Source organism: Carassius gibelio, chromosome A6, assembly GCF_023724105.1.
Source record: "Carassius gibelio isolate Cgi1373 ecotype wild population from Czech Republic chromosome A6, carGib1.2-hapl.c, whole genome shotgun sequence".
In the NCBI taxonomy this organism is placed as follows: Eukaryota; Metazoa; Chordata; class Actinopteri; order Cypriniformes; family Cyprinidae; genus Carassius; species Carassius gibelio.
In genome coordinates, this window is record NC_068376.1 from 6383946 (window position 1) to 6406351 (window position 22406).

General features: G+C 36.7%; 1 long non-coding RNA gene across 1 annotated transcript in view; it reads left to right on the plus strand.

Annotated features, from left to right (window-relative positions):
* Positions 1-11562, plus strand: part of LOC128016147 (uncharacterized) — a 41185-nt gene extending 29623 nt beyond the window's left edge. The window contains exon 3 of the long non-coding RNA XR_008184079.1: positions 10633-11562. This is a non-coding gene — a long non-coding RNA (uncharacterized LOC128016147). The remainder of the gene's footprint in view (positions 1-10632) is intronic.
* Positions 11563-22406: the final 10844 nt, after the last annotated feature.

Below are 22406 nucleotides of genomic sequence, written 5' to 3' on the forward strand. Positions count from 1 at the left end.
AACACCTGCAAAGGCCTTTAAATGGTCTCTCAGTCTAGTTCTGTAGGCTACACAATCATGGAAAAGACTGCTGACTTGACAGTTGTCCAAAAGACAACAACTGACACAAGCACAAGGAGGGAAAGACACAAAAGGCCATTGCAAAATAGGCTGGCTGTTCACAGAGCTCCACAGAGATTAATAGAGAGGAGAAGGGAAGGAAAAGATGTGGTAGAAAAAAGTGTACAAGCACTAGGGATAACCACACCCTGGAGAGGATTGTGAAACAAAACCCATTAAAAAATGTGGTGGAGATTCACTAAGAGTGGACTGCAGCTGGAGTCAGTGCTTCAAGAACCACTATACACAGACGTATGCAAGACATGGGTTCCAGCTGTCGCATTTCTTGTGTCAAGCCAATCTTGAACAACAGACAGCGTCAGAAGCATTTCATCAGGGCTAAAGACAAAAAGGACTGGACTGCTGCTGAGTGGTCCAAAGTTATATTCTCTGATGAAAGTAAATTTTGCATTTCCTTTGGAAATCATTGTCCCAAAGTCTGGAGGAAGAGAGGAGAGGCACACAATCCATGTTGCTTGAGGTCCAGTGTAAAGTTTCCACAGTCAGTGATGGTTTGGCTGTCATCTCATCTGCTGGTGTTGGTCCACTGTGTTTTCTGAAGTCCAAGGTTAATGCAACCATATACCAGGAAGTTTTAGAGCACTTCATGCTTCCTGATGCTGACCAACTTTATGGAGATGCAGATTTCATTTTCCAACAGGACTTGGCACCTCCACACAGTGCCAAAGCTTCCAGTACCTGGTTTAAGGACCATGGTATCCCTGTTCTTAATTGTCCACCGAAGAGGAAGAGGAAGATGCGATATGCCAGACCCAACAATGCAGAAGAGCTGAAGGCCACTATCAGAGCAACCTGGGCTCTCATAACACATGAGCAGTGCCACAGACTGATCGACATCATGCCACACCGCATTGCTGCAGTAATTCAGGCAAAAGGTGCCCCAACTAAATATTAAGTGCTGTTCATACTTTTCATGTTCATACTTTTCAGTTTTCCAAGATTTCTAAAAATGCTTTCTTTGTACTGGTCTTAAGTAATATTCAAATTTTCTGAGATAATGAATTTTGGATTTTCCTTAGTTGTCAGTTATAGTCATCAAAATGTTAAATATATCAGTCTTGTAATGAATGAATATAATATACAGGTTTGACTTTTTGAATGCAATTAGTGATATTAACTTCTTGATGATATTCTAATTATATGACCAGCACCTGTAAAAATTCTGAAAAAGAGAATTCTGTCATTATTTACTCACCTTCAACTACTCAGACTTTCTTTCAGCTGTTGAACAAAAAAATACTATGCTGGTAACTAAGCAGTTGATGGTAGCCATTGACTTGCATATTATATATATAGTATATATAATTTCCCTTTGTTCACCATATTAATAAAAAGGTTTCTTTAAAAAAAAAAAAACAGCACAATTTATCATTAAAGATGTGGGTAAACTGATGAATTGATCTCAAGCCAACTCTCCTAATGAATTCCCACGTAATCAGATTAAATGTGCAGACACAGCAGAGTATACAGTGATCACCGTAACACACCGGAACAAGAGCAAAGGCACAGAATCAATGCCAGGGCAACTGCTGAGCAATATAGAACCTCCCGGGACTTGCTGTGCATACAGCCCAGTAAACAATCTCCCAATGACTACACAGTACCGACTAAACAATTTAGCACATTTTGAACTCAAGTTAGAAGAAATTTAATTTCCTATGGGAGGTTGAGAAAGACCTGGACTTGGTTATACCTGCAGCTTATGCCAACCTATTTAAAAATATTTGGAATTTCTGCCCTAAAACCTAATCTCAGTGTGAAAAGCCTGTGCTCAAATTATGCCTCAGCATCTGTTGTTCAGATTGCTTTCTAATATCTGGAGCCAGTGGCTCAGTGACCCACTTTATAAAGCAAATAAACTTGGATTTGAACAACTTCAGAATTATTTGTGTAAAAAGGAGGATAGGGGATAATTTAATACCTGTTTAAATTACTAAACTTTCCTAAGTGTGCCGACACAGTGTGGTCTGAGCAAGAGGGGAAAAACACTGCAAGCAAGATGTTGACGTACTGTAGTCATACACTGTGAAAAAATATTCTGTAATTTACAGATGCATTGAAAAAAACAAATAAAATTAATAACAATAATAATAATAAAAAAACGGGTTATAGCTGTGGTTGTACACTGTTCAATATTTACACTGGCAAATTAGCAGTGAAACTGGCATTATCTCTTGATTCTGGCCCAATACCTCAAGAAACACAAATGAGATTCTTGCCACAAGGCTCTCCTGGCCCTCTCTTCAGTTTATTGCTAACTAACTTCTAATTATAATATAATTAATATAATAATATAATTACTAACTTCTGCTATCTCTTCTGCTAAGACATTTAACACTTTGGGGTTTCGGTTGTCATTAATGTCCGACTGTAAAACAGTCAAGACTGTAAAAATGAACACACACTACAAGACGAGCCACACTGCATGTATGACTTTTGGTTTAAAATCAGAGGAATCTTTTAGGATTCACATAATTTGCCAAAACTGTTCAGTGTGCAACTAGCTTTACATAATTATGCATTATAAAAATATAAATTTAATAGCTTGAATTTCTTCTTTTTTTTTTTTTTTTTTTTACTGTATCTTATTGATCACATTGTCAATGATCATCTATGCGTTTTTTCCCATGCCTATTGATTCCCAAACCACACTTGCAATTAGCAATGCAAATGACAATGTAAATATATTTTCACCCATTACATCAAATTTTAGTGGTTCATCCATCAGGTATCTGCCCATGTGCAGGACTCTGATCACAATTATCACATGTTTGAGGTACAGGTTGTTATGTAGGGCCGGCTGAAAAAAGACACCCCTTTCAGAATCTCTTAAAAGCATTATACATTTATTTTATTTCCTATTCTTTCATCACTGTGTACAACTTGACACTTACATTACAGCAAACAAAAACCTGTTATTTTGTCAAAAATATATAGTTTGTATAGTGAATTCAGTTCTTTGTTTTCAAGGTTATATGCACTAGTTGTTCACTATTCACAAATGCTCAAAGACAAAGAACATGACAAAGAGAGAAAGAGACAGAATAGTCGTATTTTGTATTAGTTCATAAAATGAGGGAATAATGTCCTCATTTATCTTCGGTTTGGGCTGTAAATAACATCATTAATCATTTTTGTTAGATTTCATAAAATAGATATTTATTGATTGGTACAAAGGCAATGAAATAAAATATTATCAGTCATGCCAATATGAAGTTATTCATGTCTAAAGGTGGGTCTGAGCTATTTGATTTTTGGAAGGGTTTTCTCAGTTGGTTTTGTGATGAACATCCCTCCTGGCCAAATCAAATGATGAATGATTTACTGCAGGATCACAAGCATGCACATACACACACACACACACACACATGATCGAATACAAACAGTTCAAGTACACATACAAAATACTTTTGTTCAGAACATCCTTCCTTTTTTTTTTTTGAAATTAGTCTCTTTTTTATCACAAATATGTATTTGTATGTAACACTGTTTGTATCTCATTGAACATTCTGCTAAATATCTCCTTTCATATTTCACTTTTGGAATGAGAGAGTGAGTAAATGATGAAAGAAATGTTATTTTGACTCAGAACCTCAGCGTGTTTAGAATGTTCTGGATAAATTATGCTGATATAGTGTTGCATTTTCCAGCTTCCATCTGCAAGAAAGGGTCCTGTTTGCAATCTCATTGCTTATTCTGAAAGCATTACGATATTCCTCTGCTTCCCTTTGCACTCTGCTTTAGATTGTTTGTATGTGTCCTGATTGTGAAGGACACTGTGCATCTGTATGTTTCTCTGGCTACGGTTTGTGAGTGATGGTGGATGTTATATCATGCAATTGAACCGCAGGGCAGAATTTTCTGATGGATTTTCAGGGTAGTTCATAATTCTCATCATTCTCAAATGTGGCTTCTGTCACATCCCCAAGATTAGCTAGGGAGAAAAATTTTCACGCTCTTGACAATTTAAGTGAGCCAAAAATGGTATTACACACTAAGTGCCCACGTTTAGAACGTGATCAAAGAAATCTTTAACTCTCACTACACCGCATAAAATAAAAGATGAATGGCTGTACAAGGGAAGAAATAAATAATTCATATAAAAAAATTACTGAAAGACATGATGAAACATATGTGCAACACTTCATGTTCTCGCCTACCTATATTTGATTGGTTTTGTTCTCATAATTCTTTCTTTAGTATTTTTTGTTTAGTACGGTGCATTTTCCATGAAAAAAGATGATGCCTGCTGACAGATATCCTTTCATGAATGTTTTCATTGTTTTTGCTCTGTTTTTGTCTTTGTAGCTTTCACCATTAACTTTCAAACACAGTTTTTTTTTTTTTTTTTTTGTCAGACAAATAGTTTTTTTAAATGTGTTTTGAAGGTCAGGGCTACATTAAAATAGCTTGTGTTCTCCTATACCCATAAGAAAGAAAAGAGAATGACACGGTATGTTGGTGTAATTAAATGTTTTTGTGGTAATTTACTGAACGAGCCGTATAACATCAACTCTGCAATGAATATAAAAATCCAAAGTATAGTGAAAACACTATTTATTTGCACAGTAACAAGATCGGCAGTTTAAGACATTAACTTGTGAGCATAAAACACAAGACACTTTTCTTTTCAAATATAAATAAGGCTTTATTGGATAAATCTAAGACATATAAACAAATTTAACACATGAAGACACGCATTCACACATTCATACAAGTTGCAGGGAGAAAGTGAGGAAAAAATGAGTTTAAGTGAATGAAAATGTGAAATGCCAAGTTTAAAACAAAATGTGCAATTGCATATACCTGAACAACCGTCAATCACTTAATTAACCCTCAATTTGAGTTCCTCAATGAGGTTAACATTTATATTAAATGCACCAGTTCAGCTCAGAATCTGGAGGTACTAACGGTGCTTATTTAAGGGGTTCCCTTTGTTGTCTGGACTATTGGCTTGAAGCTCAGTAGTCGTTGAAGTGACGTCCTGGGAAGCCAGTCGTTGGGCGATGGCTGAAGATACAGAGTTGTGGGCTGGTTGAAGTTTTAGATGGGCACTCGAGGTGGGACTCGACAAAACTTAACTCAGAACATGAAAATCTCAACGGAAAAGAAAATAAATTAAAGTAAAATAATCAAAGTAAAGTTTGACAATACTAGGTGGCGTTTCTTCTCATCGTGGCTAAGTAGCAGCGGGTGTGCAGGTCTAAGCACACTGGAACGGTGCTCAAAGTGTGCAAAATTTATGGTAAAAGGCATGGCTGAAAAAAAAGCTAAATGTATAATTTGATGGTGTCCTGGGTATTTAAACCAGGTTGTTGGCCCATCTCAAATGTTGTGTTGATCAATTAGATATTGTCTTTGCTTGTGGTGTGGCGATGTTTCTCCTCCCAGTACATAAATCAAATGTTATCTTATCAGTCACATGGTCCGAATTTTCCTGCTCTTGCAGTGTAATTTTAGACATGATTTGTGTAACAACAATATGATATATTTAACAAAGAATTGATTGGTAGAAACATTTAAAGCATGAATTTTCAAACTCATACATACCCAACATGAATATAATCCTATAAACTAGTCAGTAGTTATTAAAAAAAAACACACACAATAAGTGATTAGTCAAGTCAATTCAAGTCTGCTTTATAGTCAAAAAGAGGGGAGGGGGTTCAGAGTTCAGTGGTGCCTGGGGCAAAAGAGAGGAGGGGAGGCAAGGTTGGGAGGGAGTTCAGCTTCCTGAGAGCCTTATGAATGAAGCTGTCCTTTTAGTCTGCTGGTCCTGGCCTGGAGACTCCACAGTCTCCTCCCTGATGGCAGCAGACTGAAGAAGATGTGTGACGGATGTGTGGGATCACCTGTGATGGAGAGGGCTTTATGGGTGAGACGGGTACCATAAATGTCCTGGAGGGAGGGGAGAGAGACACCTATGATCTTCTCAGTTGCTCTCACTATTCGTCTAGCGACTTGCAGCAGGATGTGTTGCAAGCACCATACCACACAGTGATGCAGCTCGTCAGGATGCTCTTTGTGGTGCCTCTGTAGAAATTGAGCACATGATGGGGGCCGGGGCTCTGGCTTTTCTCAGTTTGCGGAGGAAGTAGAGATGCTTCTGTGCTTTCTTGGCCAGTGCAGCGGTGTTGTCAGTCCGGGAGAGGCCCTCTGTGGTGTGCACACCCAGGAACTTGATACTGCTCACTCTCTCCACAGTTGCACCGTTGATTCTCAGAGGAACAAGATGAGTGTGCACTCTTCTGAAGTCACCAACAATCTCTTTCATCTTCTCCACATTCAGAGAGAGATTGTTGTCACTGCACCACCCGGCAAGGCGGCTCACCTTGCTCCTGTAGTTTGTCTCATCTCTGTTGCTTGTGAGACCTACTACAGTTGTGTAATCTGCAAACTTAAAAGTACAGGTTGTAGGATGCACTACCAAAACAATAACAATCGCGTGGTTTGATGATGCTAAGAACAATCGTGGAATGATGGGATTTGTTGTCTTCTACCCAACCGCTGACGGCCATCAATCAGATGGAAAGATAAATCATGGATTTAACGGATGAGGTAAAGTTTTATAGATGCTGTGTTTGTTTTCAAACGCGAGTTCAATAATTTGCGCAAGTAGATGACTTGCAAAGACGCTATGGATCAGACGCATCCTCGCGCGGGTCTAGAGACGTGATGCCCCATGTTTGGCGTGTATGCCCAATAATACTAATCTTGTTGATTGTTACAATAGCATACATTTTCTATAAAGATACGAATCAAAACAACTCACCTGTTGAGTAAAACACGAGCGAGATTGGCATCTCTTTCTAGTTGAAGTTTGTCACAAAGCTCTCTCCATCTAGAAAATGCAACACCGATATTGATCCTCGCTCTTTCTCTCCACTTGTCCCAAACTCTTTTTGGGTCATTTGGTTGGCCCATACGTTTACGTTTACGGGAGCTGTCTTTGTCGACAGAACCAGCGGCAGATGGTAAACAGTAATTATGGTCCAGAAATAAGTAACACAATCAACCATAAAACATGCAAGAAGAAGTAAATAAGGAAATGCTTTGAAGCAAGCAAGTGGTTTGCTGGATGCTAGACACTACTTCCGCATTTGTCCACGACACTGTTGTCATGTGGTTTCTACATCATAAAAGGCAGTAACTAAGGGTAACTAACGCCATTGAGCCTGGTTTTTCCCATTTCCTCCATTTTGTCGCCGATGGAGATTTGGTTCCTTGCCGCTGTCGCCTCTGGCTTGCTTAGTTGGGGACACTTCATTTCCAGCGATTTCATTGACTTGATTGCAAATGATTGCACAGATCCAATTTAAAATTAACTACGAGGATGACATCGCTGAATTAAATGATGAACTGCCTTTAACTGTCATTTTGCATTATTGACACACTGTTTTCCTAATTAATGTTGTTCAGTTGCTTTGTCACAATCTTTTTTGTTTAAAGCGCTATATAAATAAAGGTGACTTGACTTGACTTCTCCATTCTGTCACCGATGGAGTTTTGGTTCCTAGCCGCTGTTGCTGCTGGCTTGCTTAGTTGGGGACACTTGATTTCCAGCAATTTCATCAACTTGATTGTACTGTGTTCCAATCGCATACTATCAGTACTTCCAAACTCAATCAACCATACCAGCATAAGACTATGCAAGTCCAGCATGTTCCGTAAATACTCATTCAGATTGACATCTGGGGAATTTGAAGGGCCAAGGCAACACCTCAAACTCATTGTCTTGCTCCTCAAACTATTCTTAAAAAAAATGTTGCAGTGTGGTAGGGTGCATTATCCTGTTGAAAGAGGCCACTGCCATGAAAGGGAACATGCGGTCTGCAATAATCTTTAGGTAGGTGGTCAACGTAATATCCACATGAATGCAAGACCCAAGGTTTCCTACCAGGTTTCCTAGCGAACATTGTCCAGAAAATAAAAGAGCAAACTACGATGCACTGTGTGTTTTGACACCTTTCTGTCACCAGCATCAATTTCTTCAGTTATCTGATCTACAGTACCTCTTCTGTGAGATCGGAGTAGACGTAGGCTAGCTTATTGTCTAGCCATCACTGTAACGCCCTTGTCAGAACTACTCTGATCTTTTTGCTCATCCATGTTTCTGCTTCCAAAGCACAAAATTCAGTAACTGACTGTTCTCTTGATGTGTAATATATACAGCTCAGGAGTCTGTATCACTACTCACCTTGACTCTCTAAAACAATAGTTGTATGTTAATTTAGATGAAAGGTTTCAAAGTAATTGCCCTATTTTATTTATTTATTTATTTATTTATTTATTTATTTTCAGTTGTTATTAGCTGTTTCATTTCATCCTGCTACAGAAGAATTTACCTCTCCCACTATATGCGTGTGAGAGTGTTTAACTCGGTGTGTGGAAAACTGCACTGACAACATGTAACCTCAGATTCAGATCTGACACACACACATCTTTAACCCTCACCTCCATCAGCCTATAATTTGACAGATAAATGGCCTCTAAAACACAGTCTGACAGCTTGTTGAGAGAATAAACTATGAAAGAAATTGTTATTGAGGTACTTTTGATCCACTTCCACTTTATGCTCCATTAACATGCTAAACAAGTTGAGCTCTTTTTATTCACATCTACATTAACTTCTAAATGGTGTTTGAGCAGGTCCAGGTGCTGATATCCGAATTCTTCCTGGGGGAAGCTAATCAGGACATAGATGATGGCTAATTTATGATGGTGTGATTGTATCTCTTTGTTCTCCTCTTTTAGTGGTCATTATCTCTCTCAGAAGACTCTACTTGTAGTACTTCTCATCAGGATGTGTGTGTGTGTGTTTGGTAGTGATTACGAGGGACTCGGGATATCACAAACCCAATCAGGACCCATCTGGCTTAAAGGCCAGTGCGCACTTGAGAAGTAAAGTATTAGGCTGAGTGTCCTTTTCCTGCAAGCACAAGTGAAGGAAGGCTGTGAAAAAGCACAGCAGGTGCAAGAAAACAAGGATATGTGAAGTTCTGGCAAATTTACTCATCAGGTTTTTTTTTCTCTCTCTCTCAGCCACTTAGCTTGGCACTTTCCACAAGAGGGATTTACTTTTTTTCTTTTTTCTTTTTAAAAAAAAAAGACTCTGTTTAAGCCTACCTCTCTCTCCCCTTAAAATAGTGATTCTAGCCTATCCAACATCAAGAGATCATCAAACTCGAACTTTCAACCATGTTACCCTATATATGATTTTTTTTTTCTTTCATGAATATATTTACTGATTTATTTAATCAAAGCTGCAGTAAAAACTTATAAAACGGGTCAACAAAATTGCATCTTAATACCAGGTGTAAACAGGGCCAAAATGATTTCATAGATACAGAATGTCCTTAAGGGCTCGGTAGGTGCAATACATTTAAAGGAAGGATATGACATCCATTGGGGACTCAAAAACAGCCAATCACTGAAAAGAGGATTTTAATTTATGTTAATTACTGTATGCCATCTGTGCTTGTGATTTCTAAGCACCAATTGAACCATAAGTGGCTGTAAAAGAGCCCTATCTGAAACACATGTGTACCTGACACTATGAAGGACTCAATCACTTCATCTGAGCTAGAAGAAAACAGGAAGTCTAAAGGTTAACCACTGACAAATGAATGTGACACTACTTTGTACAATATTAAGTGATTAGAGGATACATTATGCTTCAACATAAAAAGCCAGAGCATGGCACACAGACTTTGAACATTATTTCCAAATTACTCTATCATCTAGTATTATAATTAAAAGCAGGACAGTGTTGCCATTTCATTTACATATTAACAAGGGCACAGCTGTCCCTAATTCTTTTTCTGGCATATGATCCAAACTGAAAATCTATAATTCTCTGGAATAGGTCGCTGTATTTGGGCTGATTGATTAACCATTTCTCTCACACTGGTCCATATTTTCTGCTGCCATAGAGACGACTGTTACATTCTTATAGAAAATATTGGCACAGACCAAATCAATTATTTAATTATATGTAATACACCATATTCATTTGTACAAACATGAATGAGAAAGACTTCACAAGTCAGCAGCAAAAATAACTTTTATAAATATATTAGATTAAGTATGAGGGAAAACTGATTTGCGATTTCATTATGAGATTTGCATGCAGTTCTGTGTTTGCAATTATCATGCATTTTGATGCATTGTGAGGATTATTGAATGTGTGTTTTTGTTCACGTGAGATAAATGCATTTTTGTACAAATGTACCCCTCTCTGGTGTCCAGTGTCATTACCTCTCAGGTTTAACCGGTTCACTGGTCGATGAGAACAGTTGTAGTTTCCACTATCTCTGCCATTTATTGCAATGCAAGTGAAGGTCAACATCTAGGTACTGCAATAAGCAGCCCATGAAAATAGGTAAATATGAGAAGACATATACTGTGGTGGTGCTTAGTGAGCTTAGCTTAAACATGTACCCGATGTACTTGCTACATCATTAGAAGAATGGCATCTACGCTAATATTAGTCTGTTTCTCTCTTATTCCAAGGTCACCGTAGACACCAGATCCAGTCTGTATCCAGATCAGAGGGTCACTGCAGTCACCCGGATCCAGTACATATCCAGACCAGATGGTGGATCAGCACCTAGAAAGGACCTCTACATCCCTGAAAGACAGCGGAGACCAGGACAACTAGAGCCCCAGATACAGATCCCTTGTAAAGACCTTGTCTCAGACGACCACCAGGACAAGACCACAGGAAACAGATGATTCTTCTGCACAATCTGACTTTGCTGCAGCCTGGAATTGAACTACTGGTTTCGTCTGGTCAGAGGAGACCTGGCCCCCCTACTGAGCCTGGTTTCTCGCAAGGTTTTTTTTCTCCATTCTGTCACCGATGGAGTTTCGGTTCCTTGCCGCTGTCACCTCTGGCTTGCTTAGTTGGGGTCACTTCATCTACAGCGATATCGTTGACTTGATTGCAAATAAAAACAGACACTATTTCAACTGAACAGAGATGATATCACTGAATTCAATGATGAACTGCCTTTAACTATCATTTTGCATTATTGACTCACTGTTTTCCCAATAAATGTTGTTCTGTTGCTTTGACGCAATGTATTTTGTTTAAAGCGATATATAAATAAAGGTGACTTGACACACACAACACATACACAGACAGAGAAAATATAAGAGAAATCAAAAAGAATCCAAAGAATCAAAGTGCGATCTAGATAGATGAGAGCCATAGGGCAGTCTGTTTGCTATAATTGCAGATAAATTAAATGTTCCATAAAATCACTCTGATATTGGCCTCGAGTAGAATTTATGTGACTATAGAAAAGAGATGAGAGCAGTACTGAAGGAACAGTCTCACAGTCTAGACTGTTTGAATAAATTCTGCAGTTTTGCTGTCCTCACCTTACAGTGTGTCCTACCCAGGTGTAATAAGATTCCACCAACTAGCAATTTGTCTGTCCACACTTAAGGTGTTATTGCTGCATGTACACAATCTGACTTTGCTGCAGCCTGGAATTGAACTACTGGTTTCGTCTGGTCAGAGGAGACCTGGCCCCCCTACTGAGCCTGGTTTCTCGCAAGGTTTTTTTTCTCCATTCTGTCACCGATGGAGTTTCGGTTCCTTGCTGCTGTCACCTCTGGCTTGCTTAGTTGGGGTCACTTCATCTACAGCGATATCGTTGACTTGATTGCAAATAAAAACAGACACTATTTCAACTGAACAGAGATGATATCACTGAATTCAATGATGAACTGCCTTTAACTATCATTTTGCATTATTGACTCACTGTATATAAATAAAGGTGACTTGACACACACAACACATACACAGACAGAGAAAATATAAGAGAAATCAAAAAGAATCCAAAGAATCAAAGTGCGATCTAGATAGATGAGAGCCATAGGGCAGTCTGTTTGCTATAATTGCAGATAAATTAAATGTTCCATAAAATCACTCTGATATTGGCCTCGAGTAGAATTTATGTGACTATAGAAAAGAGATGAGAGCAGTACTGAAGGAACAGTCTCAAAGTCTAGACTGTTTGAATAAATTCTGCAGTTTTGCTGTCCTCACCTTACAGTGTGTCCTACCCAGGTGTAATAAGATTCCACCAACTAGCAATTTGTCTGTCCACACTTAAGGTGTTATTGCTGCATGACATGACACAATCACAGCCAGTGAGAACATTTTTAATGGTTAAAAGTATAGTTCAAGGAAAAGTGAATATTCTGTCATGTTGTTCCATGTTTTGTTGAACACCAAAAGTGTTTTTTTTTTTGCAATTTTTTGTTGCATCAAATAAATGAATTGCTGAATTATTAGATAAATTGCATCAATTAAAATCATATAATAGATTTTTGATTATTATGAATTATTTAGTTTAGCCATAAGCAGCCAATTGAATTTAAAATCATCTTAATGATGGACTTACAAACATACAGCTTTTCGGTCCTCAGAACTTGAATTGATGGATTGGGGTCATGTGTATTATTGTGATGTGTTTATCAGCTGTTTAGAATATTCTGATGGCACCCATTCACGGCATTGGTGAGCAAGTGCAAAAGTTCTGTAAATCTGTTCTGATCAAGAAGCAAACTCATCAACATCTTTTATGGCCTGAGGGTGAGTGAATTTTCAGCAAATTTAAATTTTTTAAGTGAACTATTCCTACAACAATAGTAATTTCGCCGTATGTCTCTCTCTCTCTCTCTACCTCGCTCTACCCTGTCTTTGTGCGTGTATTGTATATACACACAACTCACTGTGAAAATCATGCATCATTTATTAACTCCATTTCCTTAGTCTAAGTTTAGCTAAAATTGTCCTTGATGCAAGCAGAAAAACACAGACAAATCATTATGATGCAGACATGAAAAGCCCACAGGCATGAAGAGTCCTAGAACTGTTCATTATGTGTACATGAATCCAGTGGATTGCTTTCATTTTCTTCGTATCTCTTCATTCTATAATTTTATTGCAAAGGTGGCTGAATTAAATGTGGTTGTGAATTCTCTCAGATTTTGAACCACTAAAACTTTCTAGTCTGGCCCTTTACATATTGAGTGATTTCACAATAATTCAAACTAAGCACTTTGTTGCTTTCATGTCAGGAATGCTTTTGGCAGATTTATTCATGCCCATTAAGGATTGCTGTTAAATTGCATTGTTGTCAGAGCCTCCAGACTAAGCAGAACTTTTTGTTGAAGTCGGCTTCACCAACCCAGCCTCTAACTAACCCACAAAAATTGCAGACTTGGCTTATATAATAAGCTAAAACTTTATAATCAAGCATGTGTTTCATTGCCTATGATGGGTATGATTTTAAGGCATAAACCTAACGCTTTTGAATGACAGTTTTCCTTTTGTATTGGAAGAAAAGAGTTCATCTAGGGTGCTTATACCAATCAGAGTCACTTTGTTTGTGGTCTTAAATCACAAAAGTGTGATTTCAATTAGTCTTTAAGCATGAAGCATATAGTTGCAACAAAAATATTTTCTGAAAGTTTGGATACACATTGATACTTACAATGGGTCTCCTTCAGTTACTCTACCTGTATTTTGATGGACCCAGTATGCAATTTACCTACCTGCATCTACAAATGTAGGGTCTGGTGTTTGGATATGGAGCAGCAAACAATAAGAAAAAAGCATTTTTGTGCCTTCCACAGAGAAAAAGATATTTTGAATACCAAGAGAAATCATCTGTATCATCCATTTCCAGACATGCAAAGGGGAATGAAGTCAGCATGATACTTTTGTCTTGTCGACGTTCAAAGACACTATTTATTCTGCAGCATGTTTATAGACCCTCAGCTCTTTTCTGTACACTGTTTTGTCATTGCTTCTCATGAACCCTGTGTCATCTGCAAACCTGATGATATGTTCTGAATGTTAGCTTTGTAGACTAAATAGACTTTCTAAGAATACAGTCCATTCTCAGTTTACTGTACTCAAAATACTCTGTTTACTGTTGTAGAAAATAATTTGTTTAATTTTGATGTTTATTTAATATTTATTCTTTATAAAATAACAAAATCAAATCATTTAATTTTCATATGATTAGAAAATAAAACAGCTCATATTATACATAGTTTAAACTCCTGATGTTCAATCAGCATTTTCCAAATTTTTAAGCACTTCTTTTCATTGACCAGTTGCTGAGAAAAAGAGAGTTTATCGTGCCCCTATTTTGTGCCATATTCATAGAAAGTGCTAATAAAATTGTGTCATAAAGCATAACACATTATCTGCTGTACTCAATGTTGTTGCTTTCCTAAGGTTTATCACTGTGCACAGATTTACCCTGTGTTTCTCTGTATCTGTGTTTAAAGCAGAGACTGATGGGAGTTTGAGCCCAGTGAAATCTCCTGCTTTACGGTTTGTACATAGCCATACTTGCCAAAGCTGTCCTGAAGGCTCCATTCTGATCTCATTCTTCCCCTGTTTTATGTCTTCCTCAACTTTTTTTCTATGGCTGACTACAGCTCCCATGAGCTGCCTGGAGTCACTGACATACACATCCACCTGTGTTGCTTAGACAATTTGAATGAACAGATGTTTCATATTGTTGTGTTTTCCTTAACAGATTCATGCCATTTACTGGGATTATTGTCCTTTGGTATGTGATTGTCATGTTCATCTTTAAGTGGAATGTAAATGTCTAGTCACTTTCAGCACCATGGACAGAGACAAATTTGAAAAGCTGCATGTTTTTAAGAAACATATCCAGAGGGTCGTTATGAATTAAGGATTATGGCCTTAATGATGGATTTATCTATTTCAAACATGCAGATTTCCACTTCACAAGATAGACTGGGGTTGTGTGGACTACTTGGGGATTATTGTGATGCCTTTATCAGCTGTGTGGTTTTTTTTTTTTTGGTTTCAGTTTTAACTGTAGTTTTATTTAATGATAAGCACTCCAGATTTTAGCTCCAATCCTAATTAAACATACTTGAACCTGCTCTGAACCATTAGGAATACTTGAGTGAAGACTGTCAATGAGTGAAGACTCAGCAATTTTGGACAGAATAGGCATGAATACTTAATGTTTTCTCACATGCTCTGTTGAGTTCAGTACTGCGACAAGATGTCAATGACAGACATGAGCAGAGTGAATTTATCAGTCCCTTCTATCCACAGTGACAGCTTTCAATTTTTTGCACAGGAAAATGTCCTGGCATCATGCTGGCACTTACATCATTACCATAGCAAAGCATGTAGATACACCGGATATTGACTACACTGATAGATTACATTTCATCACTAGCAAAACAACAGTGCAAACAGTTAGTTTTAAAGATGTGAAAACCAAAAACCATTTAAAATTCAACAACAAATCAGACTTGTGTGCAATGTGAACATTATAAATCTTATAACACCATTCCTGGTCAAAAGTATCTCATCAGCACTGAACAAAATTTAAATCTGCAGACATATTTATGCACTGAAATCTTCATAGAGTCTCTAATGATAATGATCAAGGGTACTCTTCCCATCTCTCTCTCCCTCTTGTTTCTTTTCATGGATAAACTTGGTGTTAATTGCCAGTTATAACCGTATCTTTCCTCTTCCTATCCCTGTTCAGTGAGAGATTTGATTAAATAATAATAAATAAAAAAATCAGAAGCTGTTATTATCCTCGCCTTTTCACCCATATCTGTAGGCATAATGAAAGGAAAAAGATGCAAGAGAAGAGGTTTCAGAAGAAAGCTTGGTTTCAGCGTAAATCTAATTTTTGGATCAAAGTTCAATGCAGCTTTAGTCATTAATGGAGTTTTGATGAGAAACGGCACGCTTGTGTTTGGATGTGTTTTCAAACACTAATGGGGAAATAAATGGCAAGACAGAAGAAGTTAAAAGTGAGGGGTGGTTTAAGATTTCAAGAGCTCAGAAGTCATTTTCTTACACATCAACTGGAACGATGATGACAACCAATGAACCTGTCAGACTTTTGAAAGTTCTGGTTATAACGATGTCACATTTTGCAGAAAAGGAGAGAAATTCCTTTAAATGAATGTTGGGAGGGATAAGCAAAATAAATAAATAAATATGTATTTACATAAGTACTCAACACTGGTAACCCCTAGTTAAATATAATATATATAAATATTGAAAGCTGTAGAGGGTTTCATGAAGTGGCATCAAAACCTCCAAATCTAGTTTTTTTCATAATTTTAGTTCTATCGTCTAAAAATCCATCTTCTTTTCTCCCTTTGCATTTGAAAAAAGAATATCTCTGAATGTAGTGAGTTATGCAGAAGGGCAGCAAGAGGGCAAATAGAAGAGATAAAGCATGAAAGCAGTCGAAGCATCCATGTCATTACACACCCTCAGTGTATTACCATAAAACTGTACTTAACCAGACAATAAGCTCATCATCTCACAAGCAATCTCTCTCCACTACTGACTCATGAGCTTCAGGCAGTTTGAATTTACTGCCCTTCACTGATTTAGCTTTCCAGAAAATAAACAAAAGGAATACTTTTTAGACTTCTGTTTTAACCTCCTGTCCTCTGATCTCTGTGTATTTTTGCACAAAACTCAAAAAGCCAGATCAGATATTTTTAATAGGTGGGTAACAATTACTGCAAAATTGCTGATATTGTGGAATATTATTGCAGCTGTTTTCTTTTTTGAATATAATCAATATAAATAATTTATGCATATTGTATAACATTATTCATTTTTGTAATTCTAAATACATATATATATATATATATATATATATATATATATATATATATATATATATATATATATGTATACATATATATATATATATATATATATATATATGTATATATATATATATATATATATATGTATATATATATATATATATATATATATATATATATATATATATATATATATATATATATATATATATATATATATATATATAAAATTATATACATTTTAGGGAACAACATCCATTTCTCGTGGCCACGACTTCTTATGTTGAGGGAACAACATGTTTTCATCGTGGCCACGAGGTTAATGCGCAAACAAACCTGCATAGCTTACCTGCATAGATTATCAGAGATGGATTCATTAATATTTTATCTTGAATTAAGTAATTATTATATTATTTATACATATTAAATGTATTGCATTTACAACATAGCATCTCAAGGCCACGACATAAGGATGTCCTTACCTCTACAAAATGATCTCGTGGCCACGACATAATATGATTTTCCCACGAGTTAATATGACATTCCCAGATATGAATATCTTGTGGCCACGACATATTTTCACGTTCCCACGAGTTATTATGTCGTGGCCATGACAAAACTAAGTAAACCGAACAAGTCACTTTAGGCACCGTAGAAAACATATTAATAGTTTCTTTTTTCAGAATTCTTTGATGAATAAAAATGGAAAAGAAAAATATTTATTTGAAACTCTTTTATAAAATGTTTAATGCCTTAACATCACTTTTAATTCTCATTTTAATACATCCTTGCTGAATTCAAGTATTAATTTCTTTCAAATGTGGGGTTACAACAGAATTTGCTATAAACAGCCTATCGTAGTGTTCTCAGTCAAATTTAAACAGTATATCAATTGTCACAAAAAAGTCAATTAATATAATCAATGTGAACATTTAAAATGTGACTAATAGAAATAAGAACATTTGGATGGATTTTTTTTTTTTTTTTTTACTGAGCTCATCACAATGCATCATGATATGGTGAGAGAATACATGCAATGATGATGTAGGCAACTCACTAGGTTTGGAAGCAGATCCCTTATGTGCAAACAAATGTTTATTAAGGGACCTAAGTTGAATGACCTCAAAAGCTGCAAATACCGTGTCCCGTCTCAAAGGAGAGCTAAGGTCAAAGGCCAGTGAAAGAGCAAAGAGAGAGCTTTTCAATCCTTATCGGATTCTCTCACACTCCTGTGGAAATACTCACGTACACAATCAGCATTTAAAGCAGATTATTGATATGCATGACCTTTTGGGTCTTGAATACATTAACACATCCATGTGTCATTATCTGAAAAGTGAAGCGGGAGAAGCTGAAGAATGTTCCATGCTACATTCTGTCCTTTCATCTCAGAAAAAAACAAGATGTTTCACCCCCTCAATTGGCTGCGAAATAGCTGCATGTGTTTATGTGTGTGCACATATAAAAGAAGAAGAGATATGAGAGGACTTGTCTCATTGCGCTGTTTAAATGCCATTTTACTGCAAGGTAAAAAGGAGAATGAAACTGAGAAGAGTTATTTGAAAAAAAGATTTGTTTTTATCCGCGATAAATCATGCTGTCGCTTTCTTTCGGCTTCTGTAGCTCTGTACAGCTGTTAAAAGCAAATCTTCATAGTGGCATGGTGCCACTTCATGCTGAAGAAAACTGACGCACCTGATAAAAGTAACTAGTGAGAATCTTGTCACATCGCAAACTTTTGAAAATATAGATTAATTACAAAGCCATAAAATGTTGTGAAGAGTAGAGAGAGAGGAAGAGTTTGGAAAGACAGATGCACGGATACTTTTTCTGTCTCCATCTGTGTTAGAATCAAATCTGTAAATTATCTTCCTACTTTCGCTGTATGAAGGTGGGTGGTAATATTCAAGTGTTTTTTTTTTATCTTTTATCAAACTCTCTTTTTTCCCCATCTGATCTCTCTCTTATATGCAGACTCTAACATTTGCAGCAGAGAGATTTATCTGAGATACAGGCGCCTTCTGTTGTGCATGTGTGCTGAGGATAAAAGAATCTCATCTCACAGAAGAGTTTAGAATCACTTTATCAGAAAGAATCAGAAAGTTCTTCAAAGCTTTCCTCTGAAAATAAAACTGCACAGAAAACTTCTGTAAGCAGGGAAATGTCATATTTAGAAAATCTGCTAGTCTAAACAATTAGTTAATTAATAGTTGGATTAAGGACTAATTTAACTGAAGTGTCCACAATAAAGAAAGAGAAAATTCTTAAACATCTATTTGGGGGCATCTGCCTTTTATGCGATTTTCAAGAATAATTTCAATTAAATGATCCTAAACATGTTGTGTAACCATCAAGTATAAAGTAATTAAATTTAAAACATTTTTTAGTGTACATATCTATAGCATTATTTATTTATTTAATTTTAAAAGTGTTTTTTTTTTTTTTAAATACTCATGAATTATTGTTATATTATAAGTATAATAATAATATGCCCTATGATATAATTGTTTGTTGGTCTACATGACTTAGGGTTGTGCCTAAATGTACTTTATTTTGTTATTTCAAATTTCAACACGGACATTACAAATAGTCTCATTACAAAAGATGTTTCTTTAAGTAATTTTGAACTGCATTTTAATGTGTTTAAATATATAAATAATAGATTATTAAAGCAACATTGATCCAAGTGGTATGGAAGCCCTGGGTGACAGATATTTAACTAAACTAATAAATAGTATAAGTAACTTTACGCTACCCCTTTTTGCACAGATTTACATAATCCTCAGAAACAAATGGAAAGCTATATGGATTATGCATAATAACACTAATATTGCTCACAGCAAGTGATTTGAAGTTCAACAGTTGTCTTAAAAATGAATTGTAGAAGCCTGAATTTGTTAGAGAAGCAGGCTTTGGCTGTAGCAGCAGAGCTACAGCATAAAGGAGCTGAATTTATTACTTGCAGAGTTTTATGATGATAGTCTAACAGTTATAGCTACACACTATCTGCAAACTAAAACCTGCTTTGCAAAGTTGCTTATAAATTCATTCATTCAATATATATATATCATTCAGTGTGTCTTGGAGGGGTGATGTTTCAAAGTCACACCATTGCTACTGGGGTTCCTCAAGGCTCAGTACTTGGACCACTTCTCTTCTCCATCTACATGACATCTTTAGGATCTGTCATTCAGAAGCATGGCTTTTCTTATCACTGCTATGCTGATGACACCCAACTCTACTTCTCATTCCAGCCTGATGACCCGACGGTAGCTGCTCGCATTTCAGCCTGTCTGAGTGACATTTCTAGCTGGATGAATGACCATCACCTTCAGCTTAACCTTACAAAGACTGAACTACTGGTGATTCCAGCTAACCAATTGATTCATCACAACTTCTCTATACAGCTGGGCTCGTCAACCATAACTCCTTCGAGGACAGCCAGAAACCTAGGAGTTGTGATGGATCATCAATTAAGCTTCACTGACCACATTGCTACAACGACCCGGTCCTGCAGGTTTGCCTTATACAACATTAGGAAGATTAGACCCTTCCTGTCAGAGCAAGCAACCCAACTTCTTGTCCAAGCTCTTGTTCTCTCTAGACTGGACTATTGTAATGCTCTCTTGGCGGGCCTTCCTCCATGTACTGTCAAGCCTCTGCAAATGATCCAGAATGCAGCAGCGAGGGTTGTCTTCAATGAGCCAAAAAAAGCTCATGTTACTCCTCTCCTCATCAGGTTACACTGGCTACCAGTAGCTGCTCGCATCAAATTCAAGGTACTGATGCTTGCCTACAAGACGACCACTGGCACGGCACCAACTTACCTAAACTCACTGGTTAAATCCTATGTGCCCTCCAGAAGTTTGCGTTCTGCAAGTGAACAACGCCTTGGGGTGCCATCCCAAAGAAATTCAAAATCACTCTCACGGACCTTTTCCTGGACTGTGCCCAGCTGGTGGAATGACCTCCCAATCTCAATTCGTACAGCTGAGTCTTTACTCATTTTCAAGAAACATCTAAAAACTCATCTTTTTCGCCTGCACTTAACCTACTAACACCAGTACTTTTCCTTTTCTTGTCTTTTTTTCATTTAATAAAAAAAAAAAAAAAAAAAAAAAAATTATATACACCTGGCTATGTGTTCTATACTAGACTAACTGAGACTTGTCATGGCACTTGTATTCTGTTGTTGTTCTCTTGTTGACCTGACTGCTTCTATTGTTCTCATTTGTAAGTCGCTTTGGATAAAAGCGTCTGCTAAATGATTAAATGTAAATGTAAATGTAAATATATAAATATATATATATATATGTGTGTGTGTGTGTGTGTGTGTGACCATGGACCACAAAACCAGTCTTAAGTGTCAATTTTTCGAAATTGAGATTTATACATTAAGAAAGGTCGATCATTTTGATCCATACAATGTTTTTTTGACTATTGTTAAAAGTATACACCAGCAACTTAAAACTGGTTTTGTGGTCCAGGGTCACATATTTCTAGTTGACCTCAGTAACTGAGGGGTGTGTGGCAGGCTTATATGTCACTTTCTACTCTGCTATCTAAAGTTTGTTTGCTGCTGGCCTCATTAAGATTTAATGCATTATATGAAAAACATCACCAGCCCAGGGATGGACACATCAGCATAGAAATCAGATATCATGATCAAAACTCTCTTTCAGTAAGGAGAGAGAATGAGTTTTGTAAAAAAAAAAAAAAAAAAAAAAAATTAGAGGCACGCTTTGTGAGAGTAGTTTGGGAGTAGATTACATTTACACCATTTTAAACAGCATTTTTTATTTATTGCAAAAATAATTATTTTTTTCAAACAAAATGACAAACTACACTTCAGAAGAGAAATGCCTATGCAAAACTCCCCCACAATGCTCTGGGTGGGTGCCACTGGCTAATGGTATAATTCATTTAATCTAAATTTAGCTTAATCAAGCAAAAATTTTAAGAAAAAAAAAATCTACAGAACGAACACTAGTATTTTGTGAAATTCTTGAAGGGATATATGATGCTTTGAGACCACCAACTGTACTTTGTGACAGACTTATACGCTCTGGGAGTTTTGTGGTCATTGAATGTTTTTGCATTGGTTCCAATCCTAGTTAAGCTACTAATATAGTTACCTTCATCTATCTTTGGCATTCAATCAACTGTAAAAAACTTCCTCAGCAAGATTCTTATTAAATTGATGCTCTGCCATGACTCTGCCTCTGTTGATGAGCTATATGGAAGAACTGATCACACAAGAGGGAATTAATGCACTGCCACTTGAGGCATTGCTGACAATTAAATGTTAAATAACACTATGTCAAAAAGGAAATGTGTCTGTCAATATATGTAAATCTCCTTCACTTACGGCACTCCTCCATACAAAGGCTCCTAACTATCCTTTATTTTACTCTTCTCTCTCTCTCTTGGACAGAATTGCTGCTCAGTAGGGTGTGAAAACCCTCTCTACCTCTTTCTTTACCTCTATTAGTTCTAATTAGCACAGAGTTGCCACCATTACATTAAGATTGAGTCTCAGAATGGCTGTGTGTTCTTTATTTAGGCTATTAAAACTCCCAACACCTCATCTCTCAAACCCACAGAGCCAACTTTACTCTTTA